Genomic DNA, 10,606 nt, shown 5'->3' with positions numbered 1-10,606 from the left:
ACCGTTCAACATCTCATTAATGACTTCGATGACGGGACAGAGTCTACCCTCAGCAAGTTTGCTGGCAACAAAATTAGGAGGAGTGGCTGATACACCACAAGGCTGTGCTGCCATTCAAGGCGACCTCAGTAGGCTGAAGACACAGGGCGACAGGAACCTTGTGCACTGTCCTCCATCCAAGGAGTAATGACACCACGTACCAGTATGTGCCCGGAGCCAGCTGGCTGCAAAGCAGCTTTACAGAAGAGAAACTAGGGATCCCAGTGGACAGCAAACAGAACAGGAACATGCAATGTGCACTTGTGGCAAAGGCTAACCGTACCCTGCGCGGCATTAGACAAAGTATTGTCAGCAGGTCGGGGTAGGTGAACCTTTGCCTCTATACAGCATTTGTGAGGCCACACCTGACGCACTGCGTCCAGCTCTACTCTGTGGAAGAGATACGGAGCTACTGGAGAGAATCCAGCAAAGGGCCACTAAGCTGATTAAGGGACTAAAGCATCTATCATAATGAAAAGCTGGGAGAGCTGGAACTGTTTAGCCTGGAGAAAAGATGTCTCAGGAGAGATCTCATCATTCAGTACAAGTATTTGGAGGAAAGGTGCAAAGGCGGCAGGGCCAGACTCTTTTCAGCAGTGCCCAGTGACTGGACAAGAGGCAACAGGCATATATTGAAACACAGGAGGGGCCACACGAACGTCAGGAAACATTTTTTTCTTATTGTGAGGGCGACTTATCACAGGTTGCCCAGATAATGACACCTTCATTGGAGATATTCAAAAGCTGCCTGGAAACGGTCCTGGGCAACCTGGTCTAGTTGATGCTGCCTGAGCAGGGAGGCTGGACAAGATGACCTCCAGAGATGCCTTCCAACCTACACCATTCTGTAATTCTGTGGAAATATTTCATAAAAATACTTTCTCATTTTCTTGCTAAAAGGACAGCTATTACATGGCACTATAATTGAAAGGTACAGACTACTGCACTGAATGTACTCCACAAATGTAAAACCAAATAGAAGATAACAACATAAAAGTACATAAACAAATCTATAAGTAAACCTTATAAAAATTAAAAAGTATAATGAGCATCAGCACTGGAATTTTAATCTTAATATCTCAGATTTGTTATGTACTTTGTCATTCTTGGCAAAAATTTGTTGAGATTTGTACCGTAGTACTTTCCTTTACATTTCAAAAAATAAGCAGGATCTGTCACCCCAAAGGCTCTCTTTTTTTTGTTTAAATCAGTTTACTCAAACAAACATTCAGAAAGCAAATTTGTATTTTAGATTTTGCTGGGTTTTATATTCTTAAACTACAAAAAGTAGAGCTAACAGAAAATGGCTCTGGGAACAAAAATACTTAGCAAAAGTAAATCCATCACAAGCAGTATTTATATTACTACAAACCCAGTGGGGTTTTTTTTCTAAAGCAAAGCTTATCATAGCAGCATCATTCAAACTATTAGAATGAGAAGTTTAGTCAGCACTTCCACTATAAAATGCTTTCTATTTGCCACAGCACAATACAGATTTGACGTGGACTAATCTAGAACACAAAACCGTTCACCCACAGAGTTATTTCATTTACTCAGGAAGACATTATCAATTTGCAACTAGTTTGTAAGAAACAATCAATACTTTCAGACACTCTACATCCTCACTTAGCTAAGGTTCTACACATCCTCCAGCAATAAATGTTTTGTCACATCGATATATTTTTAAGTAAGTACTGATGAGCAAAAGCTGTTCCGCAAAACAGTACAAGTAGTAAAGTGAAGTCGGATACTGACAACAAGAAAACAAACAGTCTCACAAAATCAGAAAATAAATAGTCTCAAAAATTCCTGACATGGAAGATTTTCACCACAGTGGTAACTGAATCACTAAAGATATATAAAATCAGTGTGGTTTTCTTCTCATTTTTGTACAGTTTCTACTTTGCAGTGACTGTACAAACCAAAGTCACAGACTGAAATCTATGCTAATTAAGCAATTAACCTGGTAAATCTGACACTATAATAGCTTCACATTTAATATGTAATCATTATTAAATTGCTCCTCGAGTTGAAGATCTTTCTTTTGAGTATACCAATAATTTAAAGGTATGTTATAGTTTATATAGTCTTAAAACTTACACAATGGAAATTCATAGTAAGCTAGTTCAATTGGCTTACTTCAATCTGCCTAATTCTGTTATAACAAATTAAAAACACTCCCAATTCATCATTGCCTCCCTCTCTTGTCCTTGTTACAGATTCAAGGGAGGGATTGCTTGATTTCCCCAACCAATTTCAGTCTTCGAATTGAATATAGTAGAGCTCTTCCATGTTTAAATAGAAGAATTCTGAAGAACTACAGAATACACAATGTATATGACATCACTGCAGGAAGAATCTCTGACCTTCTAATCACACTACAGGACCTTGTCTCTACAGGCTTTTATATTTCCGTATGTAGTTGTAAAGAAACAGTGTATTATCTTGTAATTATTCACCCACCTCTCCTCTTAAACACAAGATTATGGAGACCTAAAGCCTAAACTTACCCTTAGGAAAACAAGGTGCAAAGCAAGATGATTATCCTGCTGTGATCTTCCTGCACTAATGCCATATATTTAAACAGTGTCCTTCAGTAAGTCCTTCCCTGAGGGATCTGAAAACAAAGAGTGAGGTTCGTTAATAATTCCTAAATTATGAAAGCAGAAGCAGCAACTAGAGAAGGTACAACACTTCACCTATATGTGACGATTCTTTTCCCATAAACAGAACTCAAGATTTCCTTCCTCTGAACTTCGGGGGTCTAAATCCTCCAAGCACAGCTAGTACTACTTGGGACAGAGAGGGCACAATTCTTCTTAAGTGACTGATTTCATAAGTTTAACTTGGTATTTTAAAAATACCTAGGCTGCCAAAACTTCTTCTGAAAAAAATTAATATAGCGTCTCAGACAACACACAAACCGTGACATACAGAAGTCACTAATCACTTGTACAGGAATTAGGAATTCTAAAATACCTAAAACAGTTTTGCAAGATGAAGTCAGTACAGTCACTAAGTATAAAATACACTGAATGAACTTACGTCTAAATACATTTATATACATTATTTACATTTATATACAGAGAAAAACACAGTCTACTGGAAAACTCTTTTACCCGTAGTACATTTCTAAATTGTCACAGACTGTGACAAATCAGAAATTGAAAGCATAATTATATTTGAAGATTATGAATTCTCAACTAGGACAGAAATTACTACGACAACCTTGATAGGTGCTGCTTTCACTGCAGGGATGCTGCTACGAAGTAATCAAAAATGGAACTCTCTTCCACAGAACTTCCCCAGTTTGCATCTGCACAACCCCCAGACTTTGCCAGGCCAGTGATGCACATATATTAAGATGCAGAAAAGGAAAGGAACTTGAAGCACTTGCACTGGATCACGATGTATGCCACTTTTTTACTAAAGAAAGGTGACATTTTTCAGGAAGATACAGTGCCATGCTGTATATGTGCTAAACATCAAGAAGGTACGGCAGAGCTTTTCTTGTTTTGTCACAATTATAATCTTAATAATTTAGTAGATCTTCTTTTGGACAAACAAAAGATTCAGCAATAGTGATAAGCGATATACCAATACCACACTAACACTGTAATCCTCAAACGGTGGTACCAAATAACACCAAAATCATTAGGCAGCAGGCCATCTGTCCTGTACTAAGCCTGGCCTAGCCGCAAAGCTAAATAAACTCTTATCACCTGAAAGAGAAGACAGAAGGCAAGTCACACTCCCTGCCCTTACCTCCCCACTATGGCACTCTTCTATGTCCCCAGCTAGGTGAGCAAACCAGATAGATGCATATGAGGAAACAGACCATGGAACTCAGAAGAACAGTATGTGGAAGAGCAGACAGAAAAGTCACTTCGCCTGCAAGAATGCATCCGGGGCTTGGGGGAGAGGGACACCACCAACTATCATAAGAAAAATCTCAAATACAGCCCCCCACAAGATCAGCCAGAAGCATTAGGAGGCCAGAGGAAGTCCTATTCTCAAACATGTGTCTCACAAAGTCTTCTGCGCAGAATTCTAAACATTAGCATAGAATGGCATATTATTATCAACTAATAAGTACTACAATGGTTAATCACCCTTCATTATTTAGTAATTGTGGCTGCAGAGGAACTTGTAGATGGGTCAATGGCCAAGAAAAACTTAGAGAGAAATATTCCTGAGTTTTTCTGAATACCTCCCAAAACCGCTTTCTGAACCTAAAAACTTTCCACCTGAAGAACTAACATGGCTGGAGCAGAAGTGCTGTCAGAAAGGCTCTGGAGAAGTGCTCATGACCAACAACTATTTGAACAGCTACAATCAGCGCCAAAAGAGAATGTAAGAGTTTCACCACAGTCCTTTACTCACTCTGTAATGTAGTCTAGATGCAACAGTTTATGGACCAGTATTTTTCAGGGTTAGTTTCAATTACCATGGTCTTGTGATAGTGTTGGTAAATTAGCTGACCAAGCGAAGAAAAGCACACATGAAAAAAAGGAGCGATCACAGTCTAGCCTGCTTTGCAGGGTATATTAATACACCAACAGAAAGTTACTGTGACCTCTACAGCAGACAACAAAGTAAATTCAATCACATCAAATATCACTGAAATGACAGGATGACTTCTGAATGCATAGCATTTTCAAATATCAAAGATTCCAAGGAAGTTAGAGCTCTGGATTCAGGTAACTGCTGATGCTAATTTTTTTATACTGAATGATCCCTCACTTCTCAAAATTTAACACTGGAAAATATTCAGTATGGTATCTTGAATTCCTAGACCATTCAGCACATCACTAATACCACTTCTACCCAAAACATATCAGAATAATAATTCAACTGTTCCCATGTTCCCACTTCAAGAACCAGTAAAAAAAAAAACAAGAAAAATCTAATGTTGGTGCAGCTTAATGCAACGTTGTTACTTCTCATTCAATATTTACCAAGATGTATCTTTTTCACTTTAACAAGGTTAGAAATGTTCTCTCCAAATCAAAATCTTTTTTAGAAACTAAACCGGATATGGAGTATAACAGTGTCACCTTATCAACAATTTCAATTCACCAAAGTCTGTTGAGGTCCTAACCACTTAACATCTCCTCTCCTCTTTACCAATGTGCCAATATTCTTGCCTTCACAAGTGCTGGTAATCTTAATTAAGCAACCGCACTAAAAATCTTACTTATAAATAAGGGTAAATACAACGCTCCCTAGTAAAATTCCACAAGTACAGCCAGCACTAGGAAAAAAGTTTTAGACTGCTTATCAGGAAATAAGCTGGATCAAGCAGTAACAAGACAGTAAAAGACAATGCCTTGAAATACCCTCAACAGTGATACTTTGCCTGAAAAGGAATATAGCTGAAGTGGTAGAGTGATTAGTCATGCTAGGTAAATGAAGGATGAGAATGGATTACCCCAACCGCTGTTCGTTTCAGATTCAGTTAATATGATGGCCAACTACCATCCCTAAAGGAATTATGTAGCTTAGATAATCCTTTGCATACAAAAGCAAAGTAATCAATTTATTTTAAAAAAAGGAAAAAAATGACTGCCGAACTTCATAATACAAATCAGTGCAAAATGGTGTTTAAAAACATAAGTTCAAAGCTGTTAATTCTTACTAAGTTTACTGAATTTCTCCTACTTATAACAACACCCTGAAGACCACCAGTGTATTGCCCAAAACAAAATCAAGGCCTAAACTTTATTTCTAAATTCAAAATAAAACAGCATTGCATTCCAGTGATCCTCTATTATCACTGTTGCTGTTCACAAAAAAAAAAAAAACAAACACACAAACCTGAACTAATCTACACAAATTATATCAAGGCACAACAAACAGACTGCAAAAGTTCAAATTATCAGCATTGCACTGGTCTGAACTTAGACCTCTGGAGTTACTAATCTACAAATTTCTGAATATCTGAGACCATTCAGTACATGTTCAAAGCCTATATTTTAACAGGAAATGAATTAGTACAAGTTTACAGGAAAAACAAATTCTTAAGTAGTTATTTTTGTAGCAGATTCTCCTGTGCAGAAGACTTACATAGTGCTCACAGAAGTTTCTCCGTGCAAGACCACCTGATTAGGCTTATTTGCAAAGTTATTCAGGAAGAACACAAAAGAACTGATGGAGAAATTTTACAAAAGGAATCCATGAAAGCACTGATAAAAAGCAGAAGAAAGAAAAAGAAGCAGATGAGGAAGCAGGGATCAGCGTAAGAAGAGAACAGGGCTAAAATGCATTTCCTGAAAAAAAGAAAAATCTACAATCTGGCAGCAGCAACTTCACCAAATTTCACTGATCCACATAAATGGATCATTTAATCTTATTTTACTTCATAAGGAACTGCAGTATAGAATCCAGGACTCAACACCATAAGTTTTGAGACTTAAACAGTGGCTTGTTCCTTGACCTTGTACAAAGCCACCTGTGTAATTTCCTCCTGTGTAAAAAGAAAACATTGGCTACTGAATTCTTTTTTAAATCATGAAATGAGTAAGTGAAAAGGCATATGTAAGTAGCAAATAATATTCTGCATAATAATTAGCTAACTCAAATAAATTAATGCCATGATGCAACAATATGCACGTTTCCAAAATTGTGCATGTAGCTATTTGGTTTACTTTTTTAAACTGCAAAGTCTTCTGTTATGCTTGCATGTCAACCGATGCAGAACTGCAAAAATGCATGGGAATTGTAACTCAAAAGCAAAGAAATAACTCTAATTTACCACAAAAATGTCATGTTCCGAATTAGCCACAGATTATTTTGGCTTCTGATAAGTGTTAGTGACTAGAAAAGCATGTTTAAAATACCCAACTGAAAATAACTTCACTACAATCGCTTCAGATTTTCCTGCAATAAGTTTTGAATTCATTTTACTTTAAATACTTCATTAAAATCCACAAATACATGGCATTGATGAGAAGGTTCAACCAATAATCTATAAAACACAATACCCTTGAAGGTTCAACCAATAATCTATAAAACACAATACCTTTAAATGTAGGCTTTTAAAATGATGAAAAAAACCAATATCCTAGCTCACTTACACTGACCTTTAAGCTAAAAATTGTCAAAGGGAAAGAAAAACAACAACAAAAAAAAATGATTAAGTTTTGTGTAGCCATTAAGATGGGAATAACACAAGAACAGGAGAAAAAAAGCCCTGACAATCAGAATTCCCAGAGTTTTGGGGATCATCTGAAACTAAACTTTTTCTTATAGCTATGAGTAGGCGGAGCACTCCAGAAGGAAGGGGACTCTTGGGTCCGACTCTAAGCTCTTCCCTCCAAAGGCCTGGCGAAGGCGGCCGGCCGGATCCAGGAGGCTGCAGCGCGGGGCCCCGCCGCCCCCGGGCCGGCACGCAGACACCGCCCCCTGGCGGCGGCGCGGGCCCAGGCGCTCCCGACAGCACGGCCGGCTCCGCTCCTCTCCTCTCCGCTCCTCCCCAACAGCGCAGGCTCCGCGGGAAAGCATTCCTTCCTTATCGCACGGCGAGAGCGCAGCAGCGCGGGCTTTGCTCCCACAGGCACGTCACGGCCACAGCCTGTTTTGAGAGCGCTCACAGACGTAACTGTGCCAGCAGAACTTCATGCAGAACACTCGGCTTCACGAACTTCCATTCTTTCAGGAAAGGTCACAGTACCAGCCCTGAAAGATGGGATGCCTTCCTCACACGTGTTATCTGAAGAATACACCACGTATTAGTCTGCTAAAAGTAGTGATGTGGAGTGCTCTAAAGTTTCATGCAAAGTATTCCTGAAGGATGCCAGTACATGGGATTTGTCTTCTGTTAAGAAAATTCTTCTGGAAGTCTCAAGAAACCATCAACATCCTTTTAATATCTTCATTAAACAGAACAGAATTATTTTTGTACCATCTACTCAAATAACAAGTCCCAAAGGGGAAACTTATGCAGAACAATCTATTTTGATGATGAGTGCTTTTCTTTCCTACAAAGTTCGCGCATGGAAAAAACACCTATGGCTTTAAGAGAGCACATTTTATCTTCAACCTCAAAAACATGTGCAGCATTTGCTCCTGTGAGTGCTAAATATAGCATTTTAAAACAATTTAGTCTGAGCCTAAAGTATTTAATTGGATTATGTTACACATGCAACACCTTAGCTAAAATCAAGTCCAATACCAGGGAGCGGTAAGCATTTGGTTGCAATTATTTACATTTTTACATAGGGGTATTTAGGAAAAAAAAAAAAAACAACGTACTACTTAAGCTCAGTATGTTCCAGGCTTAAAAGAAACCTGTTATACTGAAACAAGATCGATAACTTTACAGAGGCTTAAACAATTTCTGATACTTTATAGTCCTATAGACTTTTTTAAAAAACTACCGTATTTATGTCACACTTCCTAAGCTCTAGTAGCAACGAGTTTCAGTAGAGAACTATAAATAGAATCTTAAAGAATTTTAGCACTTCTTAAAAAGTAATTTTCAAAGCAGCATAAGGGAAAAGAAACCCTTACAAAAATGCACCTGGATGAGCATTTGTAATATGCTCGGTTTAGATACGTACTGTAGATTTTAAATACGCATGGGTCTTTTGAGAAGGCACTTAACTGGTCACTGATGTCACTGCTGAAAACAGCTGTCATATCGAAGAATCTTAGGAAGGTAAGACAACACAATAGAAGAAAAAAGCAACCTATTAATTCCTCATTCATTTCTGAAATAAGTATACAGGTAGCTGTGCTGCAATTGGCTTCAGTGCACAGGTTTAAAATGGACGTCCAACTGACCAGCAAATGCTGCTCTGTCTTTACTGTTTTTACTCTGCAGTGTAGAGTTTTTAAATTTCTGTCAAGGATCTTTATTAAGGAGAAAAAAAATCCTCCAGTTATCTGTATGACACTAAACTAAAGAATACACACATACCCCCACAGGCCTATTTTGGTCTAGATTAAAAATGTTTCCCTCCTACTTATTAAGGAAATATTCCATGCTGGTATCAAAAGCAATACAGGAGAGGGCAAAAGGGTGGTACAGAGGAAGGGAGGGGAGGTGATAAGTATGTCTTCCTGTTATAAGTAAATGGTCTTTCAACAACTCTTAATTAAAACAGCGTTTTATACTCCTTATGTCCTATATTTACAACACCACAACATTATATCTGTATATCTCTGGTGCTTTCCTTGGGTGGAGAGAGTCTAAAGGTTATGGTGGCTGAAGGGATTAAAAATGCTTGAAAGCTGCAACACTGCAACCGACTACCCTATTTCAAAGCCTTAAAATCCACCTGGTGGGAAAACAGAAATGCACACACGTCATTAGGAGAGCGAAGTTTTCTGAAATTTAATATCGAGCAATATTTGAAGGTGAAAGGAAGGAGGAACTGACAACTGTTCAAATGTAGTAGAGAAGGAGAAGAACGGAGAAGACGAGAACGAGTAGAAGGGGGCGATGAGGAGGAAAAGAAGTACAGAGAAAGGAGAACAGAAAAAGGAGGGGTGGAAGCAGTGGGAATGGAAAAAGGGAGGAAGCCAAAGGAGTAGGGGGAGAAGGGAACGAGGAAGGAAGAAGAAAAGAGCAGGGAAGCTCCCCTTCCTGCCTTCCTCCCTCCCCGGAGAGCCGTGACCAGCTGGCAGCCTCGCATAGCAGGCTCAGACCCTCCCATCGCCCAGGCCTTCATCACCTGTCTGGGACCAGGCGCTCGGCTCCCTGCCCTTCCCCCGCGCGGGGGGGCGGGGGGGGGGCGCCGGCCCCGCGGGGAGGGGTGGCCCCGCTCGCCCCCCGCCGGCCGGGCCACAGCCGCCTCCCCCCGCTCCCCCGCCGCCCGCCAGGCCGGGGCAGCTCCCGCGGGACCGGATTCCTCCCCTCACCTCGCGCCGTCGGGATCCGGCTGCTCGGCGGCGGCGGCGGCATTCCCGGGACGCCGGCCCCCCGGCGGGCTCTTCCTCCCCGCGGGGCTCTGTCCGCCCTCCGGCCCGCGGCCCCCGAGCGCTGCCGGCCGCCGCGGCCCCGTCCCGGCTCGGCGCTCCCGGCTCAGTAATGGCGGCCGCCGAGCCTCCCCGGCTCTCGCTCGGCTGGCGGAGTCTCTCTCTCCCCCTAACTTTACCTCAGCAGCTTCGCTTCCCTCCCCTCCCCCCTCCCTCCCGCCGCCGCGGCTCAGCGCGCGCCCGCCCGGCCAGCTGCGCGTGCGCGGGGGAAGCGCCTCTTCCTGCTGCCGCTGGATTCCCCGGGAAGCCTGGGAGGGAGGGAAGGAGGGCGCGCGCGCGCGCGCGCGCGCGGCCGACCGCCAGCTGCGCGCGCACGCACGCGCGCGCCGCTCCGCCTCCCTTCCTCCACACACACACACCTCCCGGGCCCGACCGGGCGCGCGCGCCTGGTGCCCCGGTGGCCGCATGGGTAGCGCGCGGCGGCGGCCGCGAGTTCTGATCCCGCCTCGGACGGCGCCGCTACGCTCCCTATAGGAGAGCGGATTTCGAGGGGGTGGCCGTCCCCGCGGCCCCTGGGCGGCCACCGGGCTGGCTGCTGAGCGGGAGCCCCGCTTCTGCGCTCACCCGGCAGCGGCGCCTCCAAGGG

At 42.2% G+C, this 10,606-nt stretch overlaps 1 protein-coding gene across 2 annotated transcripts in view; it reads right to left on the bottom strand.

The window, feature by feature from the left end:
* Window positions 1–10,127, bottom strand: part of ARHGAP5 (Rho GTPase activating protein 5) — a 49,365-nt gene extending 39,238 nt beyond the window's left edge. The window contains exons 1-2 of one of the 2 annotated variants that reach the window (XM_054067652.1): window positions 9,904–10,127; window positions 2,550–2,656 (exon numbers count right to left, since the gene is read on the bottom strand). The gene's annotated coding sequence lies outside the window, so the exon portion shown is untranslated. The remainder of the gene's footprint in view (window positions 1–2,549; window positions 2,657–9,903) is intronic. The other variant, XM_054067653.1, reaches the window with a different exon arrangement.
* Window positions 10,128–10,606: the final 479 nt, after the last annotated feature.

This window comes from Cuculus canorus, chromosome 5, assembly GCF_017976375.1.
Source record: "Cuculus canorus isolate bCucCan1 chromosome 5, bCucCan1.pri, whole genome shotgun sequence".
NCBI lineage: Eukaryota > Metazoa > Chordata > Aves > Cuculiformes > Cuculidae > Cuculus > Cuculus canorus.
This window is presented reverse-complemented; position numbering and strand designations above follow the sequence as displayed.